We start from the raw sequence: 27,783 nt of genomic DNA on the forward strand, positions 1-27,783 counted from the left end.
GTTTTCTTTTCTTTTTTTAAGTAAAGTTAAATCTTTTTATAGAGAAAAGTTGTTAAGGAAATAGTATATTGAATTAAAACCGAAGGTGAAAAGGCGGGGGAAGTCAAACGTCAAGATTCAGAACTAGAAATTTTTTTTTGTAAGGTATATAAATAAGAAGAAGAATCCTGACTTTATGTGTATTTGTATTTGTTTTTGTATTTGTAGGTGTGGGGTTGGGTTTGTGTTATATTATGAAAATGCTAATAAAATTTTGTTTAAAAAAAAAAAGAAATGGAGGCAGTGAGAGATTTTACTTTCTTGGGATCCATGATCACTGCAGATGGTGACAGCAGTCACAAAATTAGAAGATGCCTGCTTCTTGGGAGAAAAGCAATGACAAACCTAGACAGCATCTTAAAAAGCAAAGACATCAGCCTTGCCGACAAAGGTCCGTATAGTTAAAGCTATGGTTTTCCCAGTAGTGATGTACGGAAGTGAGAGCTGGACCATAAAGAAGTCTGATCGCCGAAAAATTGATGCTTTTGAATTGTGGTGCTGGAGGAGACTCTTGAGAGTCCCATGGACTGCAAGAAGATCAAACCTATCCATTCTGAAGGAAATCACCCCTGAGTGCTCACTGGAAGGACAGATCCTGAAGTTGAGGCTCCAAGACTTTGGCCACCTCATGAGAAGAGAAGACTCCCTGGAAAAGACCCTGATGTTGGGAAAGATGGAGGGCACAAGGAGAAGGGGACGACAGAGGATGAGATGGTTGGACAGTGTTCTCGAAGCTACCAACATGAGTTTGACCAAACTGCGGGAGGCAGTGGAAGACAGGAGTGCCTGGCGTGCTCTGGTCCATGGGGTCACGAAGAGTCGGACACTACTGAACGACTGAACAACAACAATACACATGGAGCTCTTCAACATGGCTCCCTCTCTCTCTAGCATCAGACAGCAAAGAGGAAAGGACAAAGGACAACAGTCCCACTTCGGGGAACACAGTAAGACAAACATCCTGTCTATGTAACATCCCATTTCTGTGTAATCAAAACACATACCCAGTCATGTGATAAACAATAAACCCATGGCTGCAGACAGGGGAATAAATATCCCCTTGAAGGTCCCTTCCAACTCTATAATTCTATGTTTCTGTTGTTATTTCTATGCATGTCGAAATAAGAAAATGCAGGAAGAAAATGCAACTGCAGAGCTGGAGAAAGGCATTCTGCCTTTTGAGCTCTTCCGGTGGCCTTTTGGGAACAGGCAATAGTCTCATAACAGGAGGGGATTTCCAAGGATCATAGTTCACTGCTGCCCTTTTGAGTCTCCGCAGTTCCTGCCTGCCAGGCCTTTGTGTCCATCTTTGTCGTACATGCTGAGAAGCTGCATGGACAAAACAGGAGGAGTTTCCCAGGCGCAATCAAGTTCTGTAAGTTGGGGAACATCGCCCATTGTGCTCACGCTGAAACGAAAAGGCTGCAGCTTATTTCACCGGGAGAAATTGTTGGCCTTTTCTGCTTGCTGCCCTTGTGAATTGCAAACAAGCAATCCACTTAGCCATCTGAAAACATGTTCTTGAATTTTGGCTCTCTCGGGCTTGCTCCAGTGAGCCAGGGGTAGTAATCAGAAAAGGGTCAGAGCTCCCCAAAGAAAATGAAATAAATGAAATAGATTGGAAATATTTGTTAAGATCAAAGCAAAGGAATGGCGAAAATATGCACACTCGCCAATAAATGAAATATACAAACTCAGCAATATCTGACGCAGAAGAATAAAAAGAAAGGAGGAATGAAATATGGGAGCAATTTATAAATGGGAAAGAAAAATGTTAAATTGGCAAATGAGAAGAATTAGCAAGTCACCAAGAAAGCATGAATAATACTAAATTGCATCCTTGTAAAACAGGAGAGGGGAATCTTATAAACATGAGATTATAAGAGCATCCTGGACCAGGATAATGTTCCATGTAGTCCAGAATCTGGTTCTGTCAGTAGCCAACCAGGGGTCTTTGGGAAACCTGCAAGTAGGACCAGAGCACAAGAGCTCTCACCCCCTACTGTGGTCTCTCCAGCAACTGATATTCAGAATCTTCCACCAGGGGGTCCAGTTTGGCCTATGACACCATTTTCCCACAAGCCACAGCCACCTGTCCATCAGCTGATGTCATTACCGATGTCAGCAGATGGGTGGGAGGACAGGATTTAATTCTGCATTAGATGCACACCCTCTCCCCAGAAGGGAACAGGCAAACACAGCCAAGGAAGCAGGATTTAATCCCTGATCAACAGCTGATGAGCAGGGGTCACAGCTCTTTGCAAAAGCACTCTTTGAAGCAGATTATCCTTTAAGCAGGCAGGCCATGACTCCAGGGGAGGGGAGAATGACCCTTCTCTTACCACCCCATACCGCCTGAAAAGAGGACCAGTGAGGCTGCTTCAGAAAGCACTTCTGGAGGCTCAGACAGGTGTGCGGAAGCTGCCTTATAGCCTTTTTGCAAAGAGCAAAAAGGCTCTGAAGCCACTGTAGGTTCCCAATTATAAGGGATTTTGAGAGTTGGGTGGGACAGTCAACCACATGCTATCATAACAATGTCATGTGATTGTCTGATGGGCAGCCCTGCCTACCTTTCAAATTCACCCCACCTCCCTGAGGCCGAACCTGAAAAGGATCTGGCCTGTGGAGCCAAAAGCGTTCCCCACCCCATTCTAAAACTTCCACCAGTTCAGTCAGGTCTCACCCCCCAACTTCCAGGGTCCAGCTGAGAGGTGCCATAATGCAGTTCCAGTGAGTTCCGGCTGAAATAAATGTCCTGTAAGAGGCAATGCGAACTTTCAGCTATCCTGGTCACAAGCAGTATAAGACTTTATACACCAAAAGCAGCACCTTGAACTTAGCCCAGTAGCTAATTGGCAGCCAGTTCAATTCTTCCAGGAACAGCGAGCAGCCGAGCTGCTGCATTTTGCACCTGCTAGAGCTTCCGGACCGACCTCAATAATGGAAGGGAGCTTGCTCTGGCTTGCATTTAGCCAAGCTGTTTTGTTCTCAGTGCAGCTTGCAAAGGTTGGCGACACCACAGTTCAGCACTTAATGACTGTGGACAGGAGGAAATGTCAATATTGAAATGAGGCCAAAGGAAGTCACCAAAGGGCATCCGGGAAGCAAGGCAAACAACACACAGCAAATTTAAAAACATATTAGCAATTAAATGAAAATAGACACAAGGTCTGGACAGAAAGCAAGCAGAGCGCAGCCAGGCCTGTTTCCTACCTTGCAAAGGTCCTCTGGTGGCATTTGGTGACAAACTGTCTCTGAACAGCTGCCCAGGAACTTGAGCGATGATACCGAACGAAGGTTGTGAACCAGGAATGCAGGTGGGGTAGGAGAAATGTGGCAGTCATGTGTGAGTGAGCACCTTTTCAAAGCGCTGGATTGGAGCAAGGTGATCAGTATCAAAAGCCAAGGAACAGAGTTACGTACCTAATATCCATTCTGCATCTGTTGGAACCTGATTGTTCAGTGTGGCAGTAGCTACACTTTGGAACTCCCTGCCTATTGATATCAAGCAGTCACCTTTGCTGTTCTCTTTTCAGTGCCTGCTAAAAAGAAAAGTCTTGTCTGAACAAGCAAGGTGATTCTAATCTGTTTTAGTATTTTTACTTTTTGTGTGTTTTTAAGTATGCTTGCAGATTTATTTCGTTTTGTTTTACCTTTTTACCTTTTGGTAAACTGCTTTGAGTGATTTTTTGTTGTTGTTTACAACCAAGCAGTGTATAAATTTTGTGAAATAACCTTCGAACAGGTGGACATTCATCAAAGCTGAATATGGGAAGATTCAGGACAGATAAAAGAACTTCTTCACAGAGTGCAGAGTTAAACTGGGGGCCTCACATCCACTGACAGCTTTCCGGGTCATGTGGCCAGCAAGACTAAACCGCTTCTGGTGCACGGAGGACCGTGACAAGTGCCAGAGCGCATGGAAACGCTATTTACTTTCCCGCCACAGTGGTACCTATTTATGTACTTGCACTGGCATGCTTTCGAACTGCTAGATGGGCAGCAGCTGGGACCAAACAATGGGAGCTCACCCCGTTGCAGGGATTTGAACTGCCAACCTTCTGATTAGCAAGCCCAAGTGGCTCAATTGTTTAGACCACAGCACCACCTGCTACCACATGCCTATCTAGCAAAACATGAATTGTTGGTTTGACTGCATTGGGAATACCCACCTTTAGCATCCCTCTGCCGATGTTGGCTGCCTACTCCCTGGGAGCCCTTTGGCCCACCTGGGTCAAGCAGTCCTTCAACCGGGACAGTGCCATTTGCCCAGAGACAGAGCACAATTTGCTCTACCTCAAACATGCCATTATCCAGGTCACTGCCTTGACTGAAAAGGAAGCTTCGGCAGTCAGTGGATTGTTGTTTTCATAAAGCTGTCCGGGAAAACACAGCAAAGAGCCTCTTGGAGGGGCGGCCACTCTCCTTGCTCAAAGAGCATATGTGCTTGGGGTTTTTGTGCATCTTTCAAAAAAACTGCCAACTTGATTTCACGGGGGAGTGCAAAATGATCCCCCACAAGGGTACACCTCTGCAGCCAACCTGACATGCTGTGAGTGGAGTTGCTTTGTGTGTGACCTTTATACACAAACCTTTCCATCGGCGGGTACACAGAGTTGCGTGCTTAGGAAACCGACGTTTGCCTTTTGATGACATCTGACTTGGCAGCTGCCATCACAAAGCCACGGTTTCCCATAATGGTCCAAGGAGTGAGAGTTATCGAGGGGGGAAATAGCCATCCAGGGCATTCAGCAGTGTTTCATCTGGAAATTGCATACCCTCCAAGTGTCCCGATTTTCCAGGGACTGTCCCGGAATTACGGAAACCGTCCAGGTTTCTGATCTGATCCAGGAACGTCCCGGATTCCCCTTTTCTTCCCCCTCCACTTCTCGGAGAACAATTAAAAGTGGTGGTGTGTATGTAGGTGTAAAAACAGAGTCCTGTTTATTCTGAAAATAAAATGCCTGCACCCGATGAAGGAAATGGTGAAGCTGGCACACGAAGCCCTTCCTATACTTTTGAAGGAGAAGGTGAGTGGTCCAGGGGCATCACTAGGTGGGGGCGGTGGGGGCGCAACACCCCCTGGTGCCAGGGGAGGGGGTGACAAGCGGCGGCCCCTCCCGCCACTCCCCAAGGGGAGCCCGACCGCCTGGCACCCTGTCTGCCCCGGGAGCAGCAGCGCACAGCCAAGCGAGCACCCCGTCCATGCAGCGCTGCTGCTCCTGGGGTGACCGGCCGTGCGTGGGGAGTGGCGGGAGGGGCTGCCGCTTGTCACCCCCATGCGCTGCCGCTCGCTCCATCGCCCTGGGAGCAGCAGCGCACGGTGTGCGCGGTGCTGCTGCTCTCGGGGCAACGGAGCGAACAGCGGCGCGTGGGGGTGACAAGCGGCCCCCTTTTTTTTAGGAAACGTGGAGTGTTTATTCCTTTATTGTAAATTGAGTCTTACACTGTCTACTCAGAAGGAAGTCCCAATGTATTCAATGGAGCTTACTTCCAGATTGTTGTTGTTGTTGATGATGATGATGTTACAGTGGTACCTCAGGTTGCAAACACCTCGGGTTACAAACACTTTGGGTTACAAACTCTGCTAACCTGGAAGTAGTACCTCGGGTTGAGAACTTTGCCCCAGGATGAGAACAGAAATCGCACGCCAGCGGCACAGCAGCAGCGGGAGGCCCCATTCGCTAAAGTGGTACCTCGGTTTAAGAACAGTTTCAGGTTAAGAACGGACCTCCAGAACGAATCAAGTACATAACCTGAGGTACCACTGTATTATTATTATTATTATTATTATTATTATTATTATTATTATATCATGCCACCTTTTCCCCTAATAGAGACTCAATGCAGCTTATAGCTAGAAATTTATTTCCTTCCAATTATCTGTGGAAGGTCTTTACAACAAACAAATGTTGGAGGGTATGAAATTATGGAAGTAAAAAATTATCAAAACCCCATTCTTGGCATTTCTCGTTCTTAGAGGCGGTCGTGATAGGCACGACCAATGGAGGGTAGCACTTTTGATGGAAGATGGAGTCCTGTGTCCCATTCTAGGTACCACAGTTTAAGAAGGATATGGACAGACAGGAACATGTGCAGAGGAGGGCAACCAAGATGATCAAGGGTCTGGAAACTGACCCTTATGAGGAATGGTTGAAGGAGCTGGGTATTTTTTAGCCTAGAGAAAAGAAGAGGTAACAAGATAGTCATCTATATAGGGCTCTCACCTGGGAGACGGAGCAGGCTTCCTCTAGTGGGTAGGAACTGAACCAGGGGATTCAAATGAAGAACTTCCTGGCAGTGAGAGTGGTCTCCCTTTGAAGGCAGTGGGCTCTCCTTTCTTAAAGGTTTCAAAGCATCTGTCATGAACTATTTAGCCGAGATTCCTGCATTGCAGGAGATTGGACTAGAACGAGATGACCCTTGGGCTGCCAGCCAAACTCTATGGTTCTATGTTTCTAGGTGATATGCTTCTATATATAATTTTTATTTATTTTCTGTTTAATAATATACGTTCACATCACTACACTCCACTTTACGTCCCTGGCTCTTTAGAGCCTGCCGACTTCCTTCCCTTCCACATCATGGCATTCAGAGAGCCAGTTTGGTGTAGTGGTTAGGAGCGGCAGACTCGTAATCTGGGGAACCGGGTTCGTGTCTGCACTCCTCCACATGCAGCTGCTGGGTGACCTTGGGCTAGTCACACTTCTCTGAAGTCTCTCAGCCCCACTCACCTCACAGAGTGTTTGTTGTGGGGGAGGAAGGGAAAGGAGAATGTAAGCCGCTTTGAGACTCCTTCGGGTAGTAAAAAGCGGGATATCAAATCCAAACTCTTCTTCTTCTTCTTCTTAACCTTTATATCATTTACAGGTGGGTAGCCGTGTTGGTCTGCCATAATCAAAACAAAATAAAAAAATTCTTTCCAGTAGCACCTTAGAGACCAACTAAGTTTGTTCTTGGTATGAGCTTTCGTGTGCATGCACGAAAGAAGTGAAGTGTGCATGTGTGACGAGCCCTTTCAGTGTCCCACCAAGAGCCCTCACAACTGTAAAACGTTTCCCCTGACTGTGTCTCTCCCTAGGGTTCACCGACGACTAAAATGAATCCCCACAATGATGTTATGAGAGAAGTCCTCGGGGTACCTCAGTTCTCCATGTTCTTAAAGTGAAACTTCTGCCACCTTGGGTTTCTCCCACCCTGGGTTCCCAAACTGCTGCAGCTTGCCCTTTCCTTCTGGCAACTGCGTGGCACCTTTGGCTTCCCTGCCCAGTCCTCTGTGTGTTAGGGAAATAAGCCACCTGTCCCCTTTTCCTCAGGAAACCTCTAGTGCTTTTCCCCTCAACCACACCTCTAGAGGTACTGACGCACTGCCAGAGTCCACGAACGTTAAACAAAACAAAATATGTTTATTGAGGTAACATTTAAATCAAGGATGTTAAGGTAGAATGCGGTTACAATGTTCTTCAATTAAGTACATAAGCTTGGATACAACTTTAAACAGGAATAAACGCTTTCCTTTCCTAACCTAAGCCTAACCTCCAACCCGCTCTCCCTCTCACCCTCACTCCCTGACCCACAACCCACAACCACTGCCCCAACTGCCATTCTCCCCTTTTAAAAGGTGGAAAAGACCCGCCTCTGCGATTGTGCTGCCAGTCATCTAGAGTGGGTGTTAACTCTTCGAGTGCTGGGCACCTGCTCACACCCAGGCACAGGGTTGGTCCGTTACATGAAAGCTCATGCACACTTCTTCTATCTGAAGAAGTGTGCATGCACACGAAAGCTCATACCAAGAACAAACTTAGTTGGTCTCTAAGGTGCTACTGGAAAGATTTTTTTTATTTTCTTTATATCATTGCATTTTGTACGTTTTCCAATTCCAATGACACACATTACAAAATAACTCAAAAATGTAAATAAATATAGAAAGGTAGAGAATTTCTCATTACGAATCTTCAGACAACCCTGCTAATGATGTTAATTGCTTACAATGATCTTTCGGATATTGTATAAACTTATTCCAGTCCTTTTGGAATACTTGCTGGTTTCGGATTTTTCCTGCCAGCTTCGCCAGTTCTGCAAAGTCCATCATCTACACCTGCCTCTCTTCTTTCATTGGTACTTCTTGTTGTTTCCATTTTTGGACTAAGAGAACTCTTGCCGCATTTCTTCAAGGCCACCTCCAAATACCAGTTACAGGAATCCATGTAAGAGGCAATTTACTCCTGTGCTCAGGTCTTGCTTTTAGCTTCCCAGAAGAGGCATCTGGCAGGGGAGGGGCAAGGTGGGGTGGACCACCCCGGGTGTCATCACCGAGGGGGGTGACATTCGGCATGCCACCCGCCCACGACTCCCACATCCCCTGATCCATTGGGGGACGTGGAGGAGCTGCGCCGCTTTGTTTTGACATCCCAGTGCTCCCAGGCTACGGGAGGAGGCAGGCAGGCAGAGGATGGGAAGGAGGAAAGCGAGCAAGCAAGCAGAGGGTCGAGGGAAGGAGAGAAGCAGAAGCTCCCTAAACTCAAGACCCAAACCCTGTAACCCCCCAAAAAGCTCAACAATTTTGGCCAAACCCCCCCCCTTAAAAAAGCTGGACAACTCCTGGCAATGACAATGGGTAGATCACAGCTAGTCTCTTTATACTGTGAGTAGATCACAGTTTCTTGGGAGTCCAACTAGATTTCAATGGGGGGCGGTGACAAGAAATTTTCCGTACTGGGTACCACCTGACCTTGCTATACTACTGGGCATGGGACCCCTCTTCACATTTCTGAAGGGCTGTCCCATGGAAGATGGACCAGGCTTCTACTGATCGATTGTGGGGTGTTCCTGGTCAATTATGGTCTATCTTTGGACCCTGAGCGATCTATTAGCAAATAAAAAATTAAAAAAAGCTCAACAACTCTGGCTCCCTAAAAGAAGCTCAGGAACTCTGGCCCATCCTCCAATGAGAATGGGTAGATCACAGCTAGTCTTTTTATACTGTGAGTAGATTGCATTCTCTTGGGAGTCCAATTAGATTTCATTGTGTGGGGGGTGACAAGAAATTTCCCGCACCGGGTACCACCTGACCTTGCTACGCCACTGGCATCTGGTTGTTCACTGTGAGAACAGGATGCTGGAATAAGTGGGGCCCTTTTGACGTGATCCAGGAGGGTTCTTCTTGGCTTACTGACTTCAATGTAGCTGCCACATCAGTTGTTCCTGACAGCATTTTTAGAAGACTGTTTGCCTCATAAATGCTTCTTTCCCTCTCTTCCCTTGGCCAAGCTGAATCACGGCATACACCGTGGAAGAAAAAGGCCTCATTAGTCTATTTTGCCTTCCTCCTTGACATTGAACAGACGGTAGCCTAATGAGATTCAGGTAAGGCCACCAGGAAACCAAAGGTCAAGAAGTTTCTATCCTGCCCCCTCCTTCCCCCTTCATTAGGACATAATTTGCACGCCAGCGGAAAGAAAGCCCTTCGTTTGCATTTTTACTTTTAATTACGAAAGCAAACTTTTGGCACTGGGAGGCTGCGAAAACGCAAACAGTTCCTAATTAAAGTGTAGCGCTGGGCCCAAAATAAGCATAATTAGTTATGGTATGCAGAAGTTAATAATGTATTTTGATATGTGCATACAAATCGGTGAGAACGGGGAGATTTTTTTTCAAAAAAACAACATTAAAGTACTGCCCTATTAATAATAGGGCACAGTTGGAAAGGGAGGGTTTTTAAAAGAAGTTTTTCACTACGTCATATGACTCCCCTCACTCCTAATAGTGCTGTGAAACAGGACAAAACTGTTCACATCTTCAAGGAGTGCTGTCCACACTCTGAATTGGCTGCCTTCACGTTTGGTGACCTTAGCACGTATCTGACAGGCCACGTAAATTTGTGACATCTTCATGGTGTCCAAGTGATGCTTAAGACCTTACTGAAAGAAGAAAGAAGTTCTCACTGGATGATAAAGGTGGTGGTGTGTTGGGGGTGGGCAACAGAAAGGAGCAGAAGTAGGTTAAATTTGCAGGCGTAGCATCCCTTCATGAAATCAAAAGAGCCTGCTTATTGGGAGGAAAGCAATGACAAACCTAGACAGCATCTTAAAAAGCAGAGACATCACCTTGCCGACAAAGGTCTGTATAGTTCAAGCTATGGTTTTCCCAGTAGTGATGTATGGAAGTGAGAGCTGGACCATAAAGAAGGCTGATCGCCGAAGAATGGATGCTTTTGAATTCTGGTGCTGGAGGAGACTCTTGAGAGTCCCATGGACTGCAAGAAGATCAAACCTATCCAATCTTAAAGAAATCAGCCCTGAGTGCTCCTTGGAAGGACAGATCCTGAAGCTGAGGCTCCAGTACTTTGGCCACCTCATGAGAAGAGAAGACTCCCTGGAAAAGACCCTGATGTTGGGAAAGATGGAGGGCACAAGGAGAAGGGGACGACAGAGGACGAGATGGTTGGACAGTGTTCACGAAGCCACCAACATGATTCTGACCAAACTGCGGGAGGCAGTGGAAGACAGGAGTGCCTGGTGTGCTCTGGTCCACGGGGTCATGAAGAGTCGGACACGACTAAACAACTAAACAACAACAGCAACAAAGTATCCCTTCCAAGTGGATCAAGCCTGCCAAGTGGTAGGCAGTTACGTTAATGGGGTTCTGTGCAGGGCACCTTTGACATTTTATTTTCATTTTAAGCAAAGGAAACATCCCTGAATTTCTTCTGGAGTTGGATGAAACTTACAGGTGTGGTCACCTCTTCTGATAGGGCAAAGCCTGCCCAATTTAAAAATAATAGGCACAATGTTTCTCTCCCGAAGGCAGGCTTCACCAATTTGGACCGGGTATAATAAGAGTTTGTGCACACTAGATATTTCTAAACCCTGGATTCAGCAACTGTTAGAATTTAATCAAGTATTGTGGGGATTAAGATGAGTGCCAGGCTAATCCGTGGTTCTAGCAAGTGTTAAAAGCTAATTAAGGCCGGCTGGCCTCCTGGTGGATGGGCCATTAAGAAAACAAAACATCAAAGGCTTTGTTGTTGTTGTTGTTCAGTCGTTCAGTCGTGTCCGACTCTTCGTGACCCCATGGACCAGAGCACGCCAGGCACGCCTATCCTTCACTGCCTCCCGCAGTTTGGCCAAACTCATGTTAGTAGCTTCGAGAATACTGTCCAACCATCTCATCCTTTGTCGTCCCCTTCTCCTTGTGCCCTCCATCTTTCCCAACATCAGGGTCTTTTCCAGGGAGTCTTCTCTTCTCATGAGGTGGCCAAAGTACTGGAGCCTCAACTTCAGGATCTGTCCTTCTAGTGAGCACTCAGGGCCGATTTCCTTGAGAATGGATAGGTTTGATCTTCTTGCAGTCCATGGGACTCTCAAGAGTCTCCTCCAGCACCATAATTCAAAAGCATCAATTCTTCGGCGATCAGCCTTCTTGATGGTCCAGCTCTCACTTCCGTACATTACTACTGGGAAAACCATAGCTTTAACTATACGGACCTTTGTTGGCAAGGTGATGTCTTTGCTTTTTAAGATGCTGTCTAGGTTTGTCATTGCTTTTCTCCCAAGAAGCAGGCGTCTTCTAATTTCGTGACTGCTGTCACCATCTGCAGTGATCATGGAACCCAAGAAAGTGAAATCTCTTACTGCCTCCATTTCTTCCCCTTCTATTTGCCAGGAGGTGATGGGACCAGTGGCCATGATCTTAGTTTTTTTGATGTTGAGCTTCAGACCATATTTTGCGCTCTCCTCTTTTACCCTCATTAAAAGGTTCTTCAATTCCTCCTCACTTTCTGCCATCAAGGTTGTATCATCAGCATATCTGAGGTTGTTGATATTTTTTCCGGCAATCTTAATTCCGGTTTGGGATTCATCCAGCCCAGCCTTTCGCATGATGAATTCTGCATATAAGTTAAATAAGCCGGGAGACAATATACAGCCTTGTCGTACTCCTTTCCCAATTTTGAACCAATCAGTTATTCCATATCCAGTTCTAACTGTAGCTTCTTGTCCCACATACAAAGGCTTTGTGCTAGATGGCAAAAGGGAGTGGGGATAGCCAGAGAGGAGAGGGCAGGAGTGATGTCACCAAGATGGAAAGTAGCAAAATGGAGAGAGGGAGAGCAACGTTAGAGAGCAATGTTTGATGTGTGTTTGAATCCAAGATGGTGACTATGGAAGAAACAAGGCACTAGTGGGATGTTGTTGTTGTTGTTGTTGTTAAAATGTGTATACTGTCCTATACCCACAGCAGGTGTGCCAACTTGAATAAAATATTGTGGGAGCCCAGGTAAGCCCCACCACCCCAGCCAGATTGGCAGGATATAAATAATAATAATTATTATTATTATCATTGGTCACATGACGCCATGTACACACATCATTTGAAGGGCAATGCCCATCAACTTTGACTCGACCCCCTCAAATATTTTATTGGGGGGCAAACCCCCCTCGGTCCCTTAGGAGTTGGCTCCTATGACCCTCAGGGCAGTTCACAGCATAAAATCACAATATTTAAACATACAATAAAAACAAGAACAACCCCTAGAATCTCCCTCCATTGGAGGCTCTGGTTGTATATACTGTATGTGTAAATAACACAGTCTCTGATGTACCTCCTTCCCAAAAAGAAACACAGACTGGTTAGGTGCTCGGAGATGGGAGCAGTGTGCAACAATGGAATATGTTGTGTATGTTCTTATACCAAACACCTAATTTCTGAGTTCTTTTCTGGGGAGCTCCAACTGTACTCTTAGTCCTGGAAATCTTATCCTTTGTGAGGAAAGTACCGGTACTTCTGGGTCTCCAAAGAAAGAGGCCCCCTTCTTATTGTGCTTGATGTTCCATTTGGGCTTGTGAAAGTCTCCCCTTCTGCTGCAGATGTGTTGACTTTTTCATGCCAAGGGCTGTCAGGAAAGGAATCCATTGTCTCTTAAAGGTCTCCCAGCCCAGAAATAATGTCAGCTCTTGGAGCCTCCTTGACATTTTGAGCACAGCTGCCATTTGAGGACTGGGCACTTCATTCAAGAGCATTATTCCCTTTGTAAGGTGCCCAAGGAAACGCCATTGATTTTGAGTTGACCCATTAGTGTTGCCATAGTGTTGCTCACCACAACAAAGGACTCTTCTGGGACCAACAGGTGGACATTGGCTGCTGACACCTTGGCCGCCTTGGGGGACAATCCAGACAAAAATGGAAACAGAACAACAAAATCTTTCTGTTATATCCATGGCCAAGCTTCCTAAAAGGAGAGGACCTGATCATAAGCAAGGAGGAAAAACATAGAGGGAAATTGAAGTATTGGCTTGTTTTGATTAGGTAACAACTGAATAATGCAATCAAAGAATTGTAGAGTTGGAAGGGAACAAATATTATTATTATTATTATTATTATTATTATTATTATTATTATTATTATTATTATTTCTGTTTTTAGTGTTGTGTTGGGAGCTGCCCAGAGTGCCTGGGGAGGCCCAGCCAGATGGGTGGGGTATAAGTAATTATTATTATTATTATTATTATTATTATTATTATTATTATTATTAATACCCTGCCCATCTGGCTGGGTTTCCCCGGCCACTCTGAGCGGCTGCCAACAGAATATTAAAAACACGATAAAACAAAAAAAAATTATAAACTTCCCTAAACAGGGCTGCCTTCAGATGTCTTCTAAAAGTCAAATAGTTGTTTATTTCCTTGACATCTGACAGGAAAGGCGTTCCACAGGGCAGGCACCACTACCGAGAAGGCCCTCTGCCTGGTTCCCTGTAACTTCGCTTCTCGCAGGGAGGGAACTGCCAGAAGGCCCTCAGAGCTGGACCTCAGTGTCTGGGCAGAATGGTGGGGGTGGAGATGCTCCTTCAATCCAACCTCCTCTAATGTAGGAATCACAGCTAAAGAATGCTTGACAGATGGCAAAGAGTTGAGGCTATCTGAGACCCAGAGTTCCCTTAAGTGAAGGATCCAGAGTGAAATATTAAGGACATAAGAGCCTGCTAGATCACGCCAATGGCCCATCCAGGCCTCTTCTCCCAGTGGGAAACACTGAAGAAGGATCAGAGCACAGTACTCTCCCCTCCTGTGCTTTCCAGCAACTGGTTTTGAGAAGCATATCTGCACCCAGCTTTGGAGGCAGAGCATAGCAATCCTGGTTAGCAGCCATCAATAGCCCACATTGGCCTTCTCCTCTACAAAACTGTCCAATCCTCTTTTAAAGGCGCCAAGGTTGGTGCCCGGCATGGCTTTCTGTGGAAGTGAGTTCCATTGTTTAGCTATTCTAAAAGTGCAGTCCAACACCAACTCCCAAAGGTGCCGGCTGTCATGGTCTCTGGCAGGCAAGCAAGCCCCCGATAAGAAGTCATGACTCTCCGGGAGTTTTATGTACGTTTATTTACAAAAAGACACATCCGGAGCACGGCTTCTCGCCTGCTCACATTGACGATAGTTGGTCAGTCTGAATTTCTGCCCCTCCCACAGCAGGAAGGACGCCAAACTCCCACCTTTCCCCCTCTTGCCCTTCTGGTGCCATATGATCTTATCCAGACGCCTAGCACGGGGACTGAGAGGCTGGCCTGTCTCCTCCCCACTGCTGCTCGACAGACCTCTGCTGATTGCCTAGCAATGCTCTCGCAGCCTTCCAACTCTTTCTCTCCTTGAGTGATGACAGAGTCTTCCCAGGGAAGGGGAGTCAAACTGCCCTTTCTCGACTCTGTCAGACAGCTCTCATCTGTAGAATCGGCCTCTCATTCACTTAATTCAATTTCCAACTCTTTCCCTGTGCTCTGGGGGGCCACATTCCTGACACCAGCTCCCTGGGGCCCTGCGTTCCCGAGCATCCACAAAATTCCCCCTGAAGGGGCAGGGCACCCATAAATTTCACTGCCAGGGCCATGCACATTGCATGGCACCCATGGCCTCAGGCACCCATGGTCATGGAGCCAAGCTGGCACTCCTGCCACCTCCCACCTGGCACAAGGGTATAGCTGTCAACTTTCCCCTTTTCTTGTGAGGAATCCTATTCGGAATAAGGGAATTTCCCTTTAAAAAAGGGAAAAGTTGACAGCTATGCACAAGGGTCAGGGGTTAGGTAAATCCCTCCCCTCATCTCTCATTCTTAACATGCATACATGGGCCAGCATCTCCAAATCGTTCCCAAAGCTGAGGTCAGTAACATCTTGCAATGAAGCTCATTCAGGAGCAGTGTTTGGACAGCGTGTCTTCTGTGAAAAACTAATCCTTACCCTGTACTAGACTAACCCCAATTCTGCACCAAGAATTCTGCAGTCTGAACAAATTGGCCCTGGAGGCTCTTTAGACCTAGGCAGAATTTTGCCATGGTAATGCACTGAGTCTCTGGACCGCGAGAGATGTCTAAGCCTTACTCTGTGCACTCAGATGATCTGGATATCTTTTATTTTTGCCTCTCTCCTAGAACTGAATATATGAGCTTGGTTTGCAGCTCAGGGAGCCTGCAAAGTTCAGTCACTCCATCGCTGCAGGACTGATGCAAGCTTAGAACTCTCTGACAATTCCATTAGCACAAAAGGTGAAGGATTTGGTGTGTGGGATTGGGGATGTATGCATTCTGAAGGTTTGGCCTTGCATTTTTATCAGCATGAGCCGCGGAATTTGAATCTAAGTGGTGCAGAAATTATTTATGAAGCGTCCCGTATTCCCAGTCCCTCGACTTGGATGCCTTTCAAATGGCAGTGCATTTACAAAGCCAGCGAGCGACACTCACGGACCACTTCGAGGCTGCCCAAACAGAGAGCCAGAATTGTTTCCCTGCTGGCTGAAGGCCACCTGGAAAACATGTAACTGTTTGGCTCCGGTGTTAAGTAGGACACATGACATGTTCTGGAAGCCGGGGATTCGGTGCTTCCAAAAAGAGAAGAAAAACCTTTGCGAATTCTGTGCGCCAAAACCTCACCTACAACTGCATTGTGAATTGGATTGATTTGCTTATATTTACTTAGCAGGGCATAATTCTGATTTAGCTAGTGTTTTTGGCCAATCAGTATACAATAAGCAGCACAAAAACGGCGCACACAAATCTACCAAACCATTCCACGTATTGAATTCTATATTGGTAGTCTAATTGGTAGTCCAATTAAAAAGAGAGCAATGCAAAAAGTCAAACAAAGAAGCCACAAACAGAAAAAACTCATTCAAGTTAGTACAACAGGACAATTTCAGTCTTTAAATGTTTTTAGCCAGGCTCCTGTAGATATTGATGAAAATAGGTCCAGTCAGATGATACGCACAGATGTTAATAGATGAAAGCAAGTCCAATCAGATGGAATACTGAAGATGTGACGCACAAAAATTAGACAGGGTGCCGCCGTTTGTCCCCTGTTTGACTTATCCCACCAGTGTATGTATGAATATACAGTAAATCCTGGGAAAGAATTTACTGAAGATGCCCAAAATTGTCCATGGGCGAAACAGGGGACAAACGCCGGCATCCTGTCTAATTTTTGTGCGTCACATCGTCAATATTCCATCTGATTGGACTTACTTTCATCTATTAACATCTGTGCGTATCATCTGACTGGACCTATTTTCATCAATATCTACAGGAGCCTGGCTAAAGACATTTAAAGACTGAAATTATCCTGTTGTACTAACTTGAATGAGTTTTCTGTTTGTGGCTTCTCTGTTTGACTTTTTGCATTGCTCTCTTTTTGATTGGACTACCAATATAGAATTCAATACGTGGAATGGTTTGGTAGATTTGTGTACGCCGTTTTTGTGCTGCTTATTGTATACTGATTTACCACGAGTATTGGCAGCATACCGGTAGGTTTATTTTTTCAGTGTTTTTGGCCAAGCACTGCAGAAGGATTTGTAGTGAGTCTGGGTTCAAATTCTGAAAAAAATGGAAGACGCTTTTGTTATAACAGGCTTTCCCAGCTGGATGAATGGGTCTCTGCAACAAGTGTCTATTTTTTGTATCTCTCTCTCCACATAAATGGAAGGCTGCCATCATGTTGCAGTTTGCATGGCTGACAACTCCAGCATCGTGATGGAACAGTAGGCAGGGAAGCAAGCGAGCAGTGGGGGGGGGGAGGCAGGGGACCCAGATGAGCAATTCCATAGAGGCAGTGATGTTTAACAGGAGGAGGGGGAATTTTACCGTCTCCTCTTTCAGGTAAATAAAGGGAAGTGGGTTTGGGGAATGGAGAAGCATTTGGGGTAGTGGAGACAGAGTGTCTTTTTAAAACAGTCTCTTCTTTAAGGAAGCATTCTGAAATCCCCAGAAGTTGTTTCCAAGCCAGACTTGGCAGCGGGGTGTGTGGGTTTCCATGCATCTCTATTCAAGGCTTGCAAACCCATTTTAAAAGTGTCTCTATTAAACATGGGTGTTATCAAGGAGAAGGCCTGTGTTAAGAGTTATGGCGGTAGGGTTCTGCGCCTGGGGACAGGAGAGAGAGAAAGAGAAGCAACTGGACAATTGCCGTGTGACATATTCTGCATGTAACAGATCCCTGTCTAGGAAGAATCTCAACTGCACTCCTCTGGAGGTGAACCAGAGACAGTTAAATTATTTCTTCCACTGAAAAGTCAGCACCAAGGAAGCAGAGAGCGGAAAATGAAACCTATCATTTGCCTGAAATGTCATCACCATGGAGTTGATACCACTTGAATGTTGCTGTCATCTGGCTATCAGTCAGCCCTTGTTGAAAGCGGGGAGCTGGGAATGCCATGGAGAAAACCCCCCACCCGTTTTCCAGCCTCAGTCATTCCTCAGGTTGGGAGAGAAATCCATTTGGTTCTAATTTATTGCAAACTCACCACCTACTTCTCGAGTTGTCTGTTTTGGCCACAGTGATGCATGCCTTAGTTTTACCCTATCTGGATTGCTGTAATGTGCTCTGTGTGGGACTACCTTTCAAAAGGGCTCGGCAACTTCTTCTTTTCCAAAGGTATAAATAGTTTTTATTTTATTTTTCTGTAATTTTTATTAAATTTTCTGTTTTACCTTTTAGAATAGTCATTCAAACAACCTTAAAATATCAATGACTTCCCTTCTTCTCTTTCCATGGTTCATTTTGCAAAACATAAATCCTTGCATATTTTATATAAACTAAACCATTCAGTATTCCATTATTACATCCATCAAATTACATACATTATTACACCCATCAAAACTTGTTCACACTGTTGAATTTCTCTGAATGCTGCCAATGTTTTCAAGTGTCCCTAATCCCCCCCATATATTCAATAAACATTTTCCAATCTTCTTTAAATGTACGTTCTTCTTGTTCTCTTATTCTGTATGTTACGTCCATCGCTTCCATTCTTCTTTAGTTGGGATTTTGCTTCATTTCTATTTTTGGGCTAACAAAACATGAGCCACAGTAGTGACATACATAAATAAAAAATTTTGACACCTGGGAATTTCCGTCTAAATTATCCCCAACAAGAAGGACTCTTGGGGGGGGGGGAAGGTTGGGAAACTTGGGAGGTTGGGAATGTTCAGGGTGGCAGGAGAGGATATATTGTTTATTAATACCCTTCCTAACTTGTGCTAGCAAGTTCCTTTACTTAGCAGAGTTACATTCCCCTTTTTACATGCACAGCAGATAGCTGGTTGCAGGCTTGTGTGAGTCTCTCACTAATATACAATTCAGTCTGCCTACACAGATTGAATTGTACATTCCTGGTAAGTTCCCTTGAATCCCTCTTAAAAGAATAAAGATGCCACAATCTTATTCAAAGTCGATAAAAGAAGTTTACTCACATCAGTTCACAGTTGGATTCCTGAAGGCAGACTTAGTCACAAATATGTACATGTGGATCTAGCCCATATGGGGGAATAATCCCAGTGCTTCTGCTAGCTGAGAGCTAGCAGAGCAGTCCTAGCTGGTCAAAAAGGGAAGGAAGTCAAAAGGAGAGAGGTGTGTGTGCTGCGTGACTCGTCCTTTTGTTACCTGGACAGGTTAGGTCTCGCCCACCTTCTATCACATGCAAAAGGAAGGATGCTCCAGCCAGGAGGAACAGGAAGTTTCGACTGGCTGGACCAAACATTCCCTCGCATGTCTTCCCCAGCATTACAAGGAATGTGGTACTTGACTGCCTCTCGTGGATCACATCCCGCACAGCGGAGCACGGGTACCCACAGCCCCATAGAGATGGCGCTCCACCAAGGCCTCCCATGGCCACAGACACTCTGAGCAGTGCGTGCAGCAGCCACAGTGGAAATTTTGAGTCCTTCCTCCCAGAGATGGTACCTATGGCATGAGGGAAGAGTGCCCTTGTGCTTGGATCCTGCTTTCAAGCTTCCCATTAGGGCATCTGATTGGCCACTGTGAGAACAGGAGGCTGGACTAGATGAACCAATGGCCTGATCCAAAGATGGCCAGCCACCTAGAGGGCTATCGATGGCTGCTAACCACGATGGCTGTGCTCTGCCTCCAGGACTGGAGACAGTCATGCTTCTGAATGCCAGCTGCTGGAAACGTCAGGAGGAGAGAGGGCTCTTATGCTTGGATCCTGCTACTGTGATGCTGGACTAGATTGTCCCATGTCCTGATCCAGTGTTCACATGTTGCAGTTTGGATGAGAACTGCACCAGCTAACATCCATTCTTTGAGAAACATGACTTCAGTGTCTCACAGAGCATCTCCCTGCGATTGCAAAGGCAGAGTAAATAATGCAATGAGCCAGCAATCTGTTTGTTTTGCATAATTTAAGCAGGCCCTGGAGTTCAGCCCGGAAGCTCCGAGAACCTTTGCTTGCTCTGACTTTTACCCTCTGGTCTCCTGGTCCTCAGTGAGGGTTCCTCTCTTGCTCCTCCTCTCTTGCCTCCCCCTCCCTCCCCCAAGGGGCAGGTGGGAGCCTTGCCTTCTCCTAGTCGAGGATTCTGATAGATGTTAATTGCAAGGGCTGCAGATCGGCTGTTGTAGAGGAAGGGAGCTGATAACAGGATAAAGGTTATCTCGACTCACATTCATGGATCTAAATAGGGAAACAGAGCGCGGAGCTGAGAGCATTTTTATCTCGAGGATGCCATTAGGGAGGGAGAAGGGGGGGGGGGATTCCACAAGTGCCACTAATCTCTAAATGCTCCTCCTGCAGTCTCCTACATGATTTTATCTCTCTCCAGTGCTCTTTGGAGAGCAAAGTCTGCGGGTGCCTAGCAAGCGGAATAGTTCAGGCTAAGTTAGCAGCTGCCTTTTGCTGCCTATGCATTGATTAAGCTAGGGTTGCCATATTCCAAAAAGTAAAAACCAGGACACCCCAAAAGTGCGTCCACACAGGAGCATACATGCATAAGAGGTAAAGGTAAAGGACCCCTGGGTGGTTAAGTCCAGTCAGAGGCGACTATGGGGTTGCAGCGCTCATCTTGCTTTCAGGCCGAGGGAGCCGGCGTTTGTCCACAGACAGCTTTCCGGGTCATGTGGCCAGCAGGACTGAACTGCTTCTGGCACAACGAAACACCCTGACAGATGCAAGAAATGCTGTTTACCTTCCCGCTGCAGCTATCCCTATTTATCTACTTGCACTGGCGTGCTTTCGAACGGCTAGGTTGGCAGGAGCTGGGATAGAGCAATGGGAACTCACTCCATTGCGGGAATTTGAACTGCCAACCTTCCGATCAGCAAGCCCAAGAGGCTCAGTGGTTTAGACCACAGCGCCACCCACTTGCTTTCAGCTTTCATTTTCATTGGGAGCCCATATTTTCTACCACCCTCTTTGCAAAAGATGTGTATGTTTGAATAGGCTGTGTTTTAAGTGTATGTGCTTTATCCACCCTGGTTAACATGTATTTTAAATGATAAGAATTATAATTTAAAAACCCTCTCCTCTCCCCATGCCCTGTTCCCCTGAACCACTGAAAGAAGAGAGAACAGAAGAGTTAACCAGCCTGGTTCGGTTCATTGAGTGCATTCTGACCCATAAAAGAGACACTGAGATCATTAGATTTCATGGTGATGTTTTGTGCAAGAGCGTTAACATTCCACATGCCTCTCACCCGCCCCCTAATGCAACCCTAATTCGTCAAAAGGGATGGCCCTGGGGAGCCCAATTCTGACAAGACACAGAACAGAGGCCAGCACCTCGCGGCTGAATTCCTGTGTAGGGAAAATCGGTGGAAGTTGCAGAATCAGGGAAAGAAGGTCCCTCTTGTGACCAGAGAGGGAGAAGAGATGCTGAACAAGATTTTACCCGAAATACATTCAGCAGAATAAAGCTGGGGGAGGGCGGGAAGCTGCTTCCAGTCGAGAGGGATGGGGCATTGATTTTTCAAAAGTACTGTTGGGGTGAGAACAGATGCTGGGAGAGGATATATTTGCTAGATATTATCTTTCCTTCCTCACGTTTATGAGTTCACCAGCTTAAAAGGGAAGCTCAGGTAGGTTGGTTTTAGCCTTTTAATGTAAGTAAACCAGGATGCTTTAAGGCAGAATGGATTTTCCTTTTTTACATCTGCCAAGTCTAGCTTAAGTTAAGATGGAGTCTGAGCCCTGGAGCTCAGACTTGGCAAATGTAAGAAAATACCTATAGCTATAGCCCTCCTACAGTCCCATCACCTCCTGGCAAATAGAAGGGGAAGAAATGGAGCCAGTGAGAGATTTTACTTTCTTGGGTTCCATGATCACTGCAGATGGTGACAGCAGTCACAAAATTAGAAGACGCCTGCTTCTTGGGAGAAAAGCAATGACAAACCTAGACAGCATCTTAAAAAGCAAAGACATCACCTTGCCGACCAAGGTCCGTATAGTTAAAGCTATGGTTTTCCCAGTAGTAATGTATGGAAGTGAGAGCAGGACCATAAAGAAGACTGATCGCCAAAGAATTGATGCTTTTGAATTCTGGTGCTGGAGGAGACTCTGGAGAGTCCCATGGAGTGCAAGAAGATCAAACCTATCCATTCTTAAAGAAATCAGCCCTGAGTGCTCACTAGAAGGACAGATCCTGAAGTTGAGGCTCCAGTACTTTGGCCACCTCATGAGGAGAGAAGACCTCATGAGGAGAGAAGCCTGGCGTGCTCTGGTCCATGGGGTCACGAAGAGTCGGACACGACTGAATGACTGAACAACAACAACAAAATTGCCCTCCTGCTGTCAGGGAACCGTGGGTGTGCCTCTCACAGAGTCCTCTCTAGCAAACTTAGAGGGAAACTCTGTGAGCTTTGGCTCCTGTCTTATGCCTACCTAGCAAAACACGAACTGTTGGTTTGATTGCATTTTAAATATGCCACAGGTATCACTCTCTGTCTATAATAAACACACTTCAAGCAAGTATACCATTATACACCACCCAAATCTCTGAGAGACTCCAGAGGTTTCAGGCACTGGGTCAGCATTCTGTTTCCTTAGAATGAAGGTCATCAACAACTGTGGTGTCTTTGGAATGCATGGTCTTATATACACATCTATACAACCTGAGCATTGGATGGAAGGGCTCACAGCATTAAAACCCCAATAGATCTTGGACTCAGCTATGCAGCTGCAAATAAAATGTTTCAAGTGTGTTGTAAAGTGCATTATACAAATGTGACACTAGATGGCGTTGGCGAGCTATGGCAAATTCAATATATTTTTCAAAACTTTTTTTAAAGCGTTTTCACAGCGTTTTATGTGTGTGTGTAGATTCCACCCTTGTTTCTCCATCTGTCACAGCTTTGGATCCAGCACAGAGCAAGCAGCCCTCTGTGTCTCCAGCTTCCAGCCTGCTCCCAGCCCAGCTCATGCACACTTTCACTAGCTATTGAGTGGGGTGGAGGAAAGGCCCGCCATTGGAGGCCCCCATCCCTAATTGTGGCTCTTGCAACCTGGCTCATGAGACAGTTGGGTGGCGCTTTGTGTGCCTCCTTCCGGCAACTCCTGCAGCCAAGCTGGTGCCAAACGTCTTGCTCTGCTTTCCTTTGGACCCCATCAGTGAGGCTGAGATGGGACTCTTGTCGTCTGGCCAGCCCAGGACATCCAACACACTGCCCAGACTTGCACCCTGGGGTGGTCACTTCAGTGCAGCTATCACAGCAGGTTAAGTTCATTCCCAGAGGTGCACTCCATTGCCTCTTGAGACAGATGGATGTAATAAAAATTAAAAAAAAAAACTGGGAAAGAATGGAAGCGAATGTCACTGATGCAGCTAGGAATGGATGGAATTGGGAGTTTTGTTTTTTTCCAGATAATTAAGTGGCAAAAAAATAAAAAATAAAAATTACCATGTGTGTGTGTATGGGCATAGGAGTATTGTGATTCCCTGTCTATTTATCAGAAAAGCAATTCTAATCCATCTACTCTCAGCATCCAGAAACATCATAACCAGACACTGGAGAGACCTGTCAGAAGTAAGCATGGACCAATGGTACCAAGTAGTATGGGAAACAACCCTACTAGAAAAACTAACCAGTAACCTGAAACTGACACGGGGACAAGCAGAAGAAGACACCTTCACCCCGGTATGGTTCCCCTTCATCACACACACAGCCCAACAAGACAATGACAAAAACCTACCAACAGCATACAGATCAATATGGCTAACCTGATCAAAAACACCCACCAACCCCACTCACACAGGTAACCAAAGATCATCACAGCCAACCACAAATGAACAATCACACCCCATGCCAACCCCGACCTCCCTCACCGCCAAAGAAACACAAGTGAACAACAGAGAACCTACACAATCAACGCTGACAGCAAACCCTACATATATTAAGGAAAATAGAAACATCATCACCCCACCTCTCTCCTCGTCCCACCCACCTCTCTCCCAGCATGTAAGGATTAGCAAAGCTAAACTCTTTGCTATTAATAACCTGGTTGATAGGGCAGTCGGAAGAGAAGGAGCCACTCAGATTATTCACCCCACCCCTGTTCCGCGGGAATCAAATTCATAATTCCATTTCTCCTGAAACAAATGGTTTGTTTCTTTGCAAACGGAAAACACTTTGACTTCTCCTGAGCCCCTTTGCATTTGATCATGTCTAAGAGAGCTCTCATGTTACAGGAAAAGCTCCCAGAGATATAAAGCGACAGATCGAACTTGGTGTTAGGAAATTCACCAGGTGAGTTATTAACGCTACAGATGGTTATTTATTGACTTTTTTCTTTCTTTTTTGGCCGGGGGATCCAAATATATTGCCTTTCTGTAGCCAACTGTCTTAAAACAAGCACCTAATGAGGACAGGAACAGAGAGTTACAGCAAACCAGAGGCAATAAAGCACATGATTTTTAATCAACAATGCCACAAGTGAGACAATGCATTTAAAACGAAAAAGAAGAGTGGAGAGACCGAATCTAAAATCCTGCCTGGGTTTTATTGAGTCCAATGTAGCCAGAGAAGAAAAAAAACAATGTAGCATTTTGTGTGTTTCATTTCAAATGCGCACTTGAATATAACTTCTTCTTCTTCTTCGGTGATAACTCTTAGCCAAGTAAGATTGTCTTCCATAAATATGGTCTCAACAGTGAGTCCGTAAGTGACGGTGGAGGCCAGTTCTGGATCCACGTGTCCTTCCACAGTGGGGACATAGGTCTCTGGGCAGGAGATGATCACGGTGTGGGTTTGCCAAGCGTGCCTTCCTCTTATCACGTTTCTCCCTTGTGTCCTGAGTTCGAGTGTCTTCAAAGCCTGTGACACCTTTGCCTCTCCTTTTCGTCCTGACAGTAAGAGCTGTTCAACAGCGGAGCGGACAATCTCAGAAGGCTGAGCTTCACCTGACCCTCAAATCCATAGCAACCTGCAGTTGGGTGCCCACACTATGTGTGAGCCTGGAGCTTAAGGAACTTGCAGGGCAGATGACTGCCAGATTTGGGGTGCCATCCTGCCTCTTTCTTTGCTCTGAGTGTGGCTGCTCCATGTGGCAAGTCACCCAACTTCAGGTTGCTGCATCTGCCTAGATCAGGGACAGCCAACATGGTTCCCCGGGGACTCAGAGGAGCATGGGTGTGTGTGTGTGTGTTATATCAGACCTGTTATATGTTGACCTGTTTCTTTAAAAAAAGGGGGGGGGGGAGAACAGCAAACTGTATACTGCCACACTATGAAAATGTTTGTGAGACCAGCCACAAACCTGCATCCCATTCATTTAATTCAGATTTCATCTAGGTAATGGAAGCATTCCACAAATCCAGTAAAATCCATCTATTCCTGCCCCAATGTGCACAACTCATTTTGTTTCTCCCTCGTTCCAGAAAAAGAAAAACATCTGGAGATGAAATTAGACTTGATTGAGGGGATGCATTCCCCACCACCACCACTCTCTGGCCCCAGAAGTTTCCCCCTCTCTTTGGCCACATTCCATAATTTCAAATGCCCATCATTATCTGCAGCTGGAATCAATTGGCAGGAAAGAGGATGGTGCGCGATAGTATTGCGTTGACCTCGTTTATGGTAATGCTTTTGTTTTAACCACCCTGATCAATTTGGTATCGTCAGCAAACTTGGCTACATCACTGCTCATCCTTTAAAGGTCATTTATGGACAAGGTCCCTGTCCCCGTCCCCCCCCCCCCCGGACACACCCAGTTCCTGTGCCACTTATGTACAGAATTCCACCCCATCCTGAGTTTCAACCCATGGATTGCTCTCACTGGGTCACGGCAAGAGGACCAGCCCAAGACATTTTGCCGACTGCAATGCAGAGCGTTGCCTTATAATGAGTCAGATTTTTAGTCTATCTAGTTAAATTTTGCATACACTGATTGGCAGCTTCTCTCCAGGAATTCAGACGGGGCTCTCTGCCAGTCCCAGTTGGAGATGATGGAGACTGAAGCACAGACCATCTATGATACTGATATTGTTTTTGTTATTATATTTATAGCCAACGTTTCCCCCAGGCTGGGATTCAAGGCAGCTTACACAAATTAAAAACCATGCCCATAAAACACAAAAAGCTAAAGGCATATTAAAGAGGACTATCAGAGGCTTTTGAATTATGGTGCTGGAGGAGACTCTTGAGAGTCCCATGGACTGCAAGAAGATCAAACCTATCCATTCTGAAGGAAATCAGCCCTGAGTGCTCACTGGAAGGACAGATCCTGAAGCTGAGGCTCCAGTACTTTGGCCACCTCATGAGAAGAGAAGACTCCCTAGAAAAGACCCTGATGTTGGGAAAGATGGAGGGCACAAGGAGAAGGGGACAGCAGAGGATGAGATGGTTGGACAGTGTTCTCGAAGCTACTAACATGAGTCTGGCCAAACTGCGGGAGGCAGTGGAAGACAGGAGTGCATGGCGTGCTCTGGTCCAGGGGGTCACGAAGAGGTGGACACGACTGAACGACTGAACAACAACATTGGAGGCTTCTTGTCATGGTGGCTCTGCCTCCCTAGTTGCTTCTGAATATCAGTTTCAGGGAAACACAGGAGGGGAGAGTGTTGCTTTTGTGTTTGAATCCTTCTTGTGGGTTTCCTTTTTTAAAAATAATAATAATAATTTTTATTTGATTTTCCAGAATTTAAATATTCTCAATCTAATTATCACCTGACTCCACCCCCCACATCCTATTGATTCTATTTTCAACTGCATATCAATGCTTGTCAAATTTTTCATCTTCCTAAATCATCTATACCAGGGATGTTGAACAGGTCGATCGCGATCTACCGGTCGATCACGGGGCATTACTGGTCGATCGCCTGATCCTGATAGATCTTTACAAGATCCTGATAGCCTCCCTAGAAGAAGCTCAATAACTGTGGGTGTTCCTCCCCAAAGAAAGCTCAACAACTTTGGTCAATCTAATGGGTAGACCACTGCCAGTGTTTTTATAGTGGGAGTAGATCGCAGTCTCTTCGGAGCTGGACATTCCTGATCTATACGTTCTGTTACACTACAAGTGTGTTTAAAATCCTGCTAATGTTTTGACCTGTTTACAATGATTTTGTATGTACATTATAAACATTTCCCATTCTTTTTTAAATTTCTTGCCTTCTTGATTCCCGATCTTCCCACTTAGTTTTGCCATTTCGGCATAGTACTTCAACTGGATTTGCCATTCTCCTCTGGCCGATGGGTTTCCTATTAAGGCATCTGGTTGGCCACTGTGAGAACAGGATGCTGGCCTGATCCAGCAAGCCATTCAAGAAGAGAAGGTTAAGGGGTGATATGATAGCCATGTTCAAATATATCAAAGGATGTCATATAGAGGAGGGAGAAAGGATGTTTTCTGCTGCTCCAGAGAAGCGGAGCAATGGATTCAAACTACAAGAAAGAAGATTCCACCTAAACATTAGGAAGAACTTCCTGACAGTGAGAGCTGTTCGGCAGTGGAATTTGCTACCAAGGAGTGTGGTGGAGTCTCCTTCTTTGGAGGTCTTGAAGCAGAGGCTTGACAGCCATCTGTCAGGAATGCTTTGATGGTGTTTCCTGCTTGGCAGGGGGTTGGACTGGATGGCCCTTGTGGTCTCTTCCAGCTCTATGATTCAATGATTCTATGATTCTTATAAATCTCCTGCTTCTGGATTCATTCGATGTTCTCATCATGACTGAGATACACTCAATCTCCGCCTCGTTCCATCCACACAGCAGCTCACAAGCCTTCCCCCCGACACCTCCTTTCCGAGGAAAGGAGCTTTTCAGCATAAAGGGAGTAAGCTTTGCGAGGATGAATGCAATTGGCCTTTGACAACCCTGCACTGATCTCCAGCTGCAGCGACAAGACCCCTCCACTCGCTTAAAGCCAGGGACACCTGCACCACCGCAGCTCACAAATCTGAAATCATTTCAGTCTCGTGATGTGGCCTGAGATGGTAATTACATCTGGGAAATGCAAAAAAAAAAAAGTCTTTCCCCTAATTGTTG

The sequence above is a fragment of the Lacerta agilis genome, chromosome 1 (assembly GCF_009819535.1).
Source record: "Lacerta agilis isolate rLacAgi1 chromosome 1, rLacAgi1.pri, whole genome shotgun sequence".
Lineage (NCBI taxonomy): Eukaryota > Metazoa > Chordata > Lepidosauria > Squamata > Lacertidae > Lacerta > Lacerta agilis.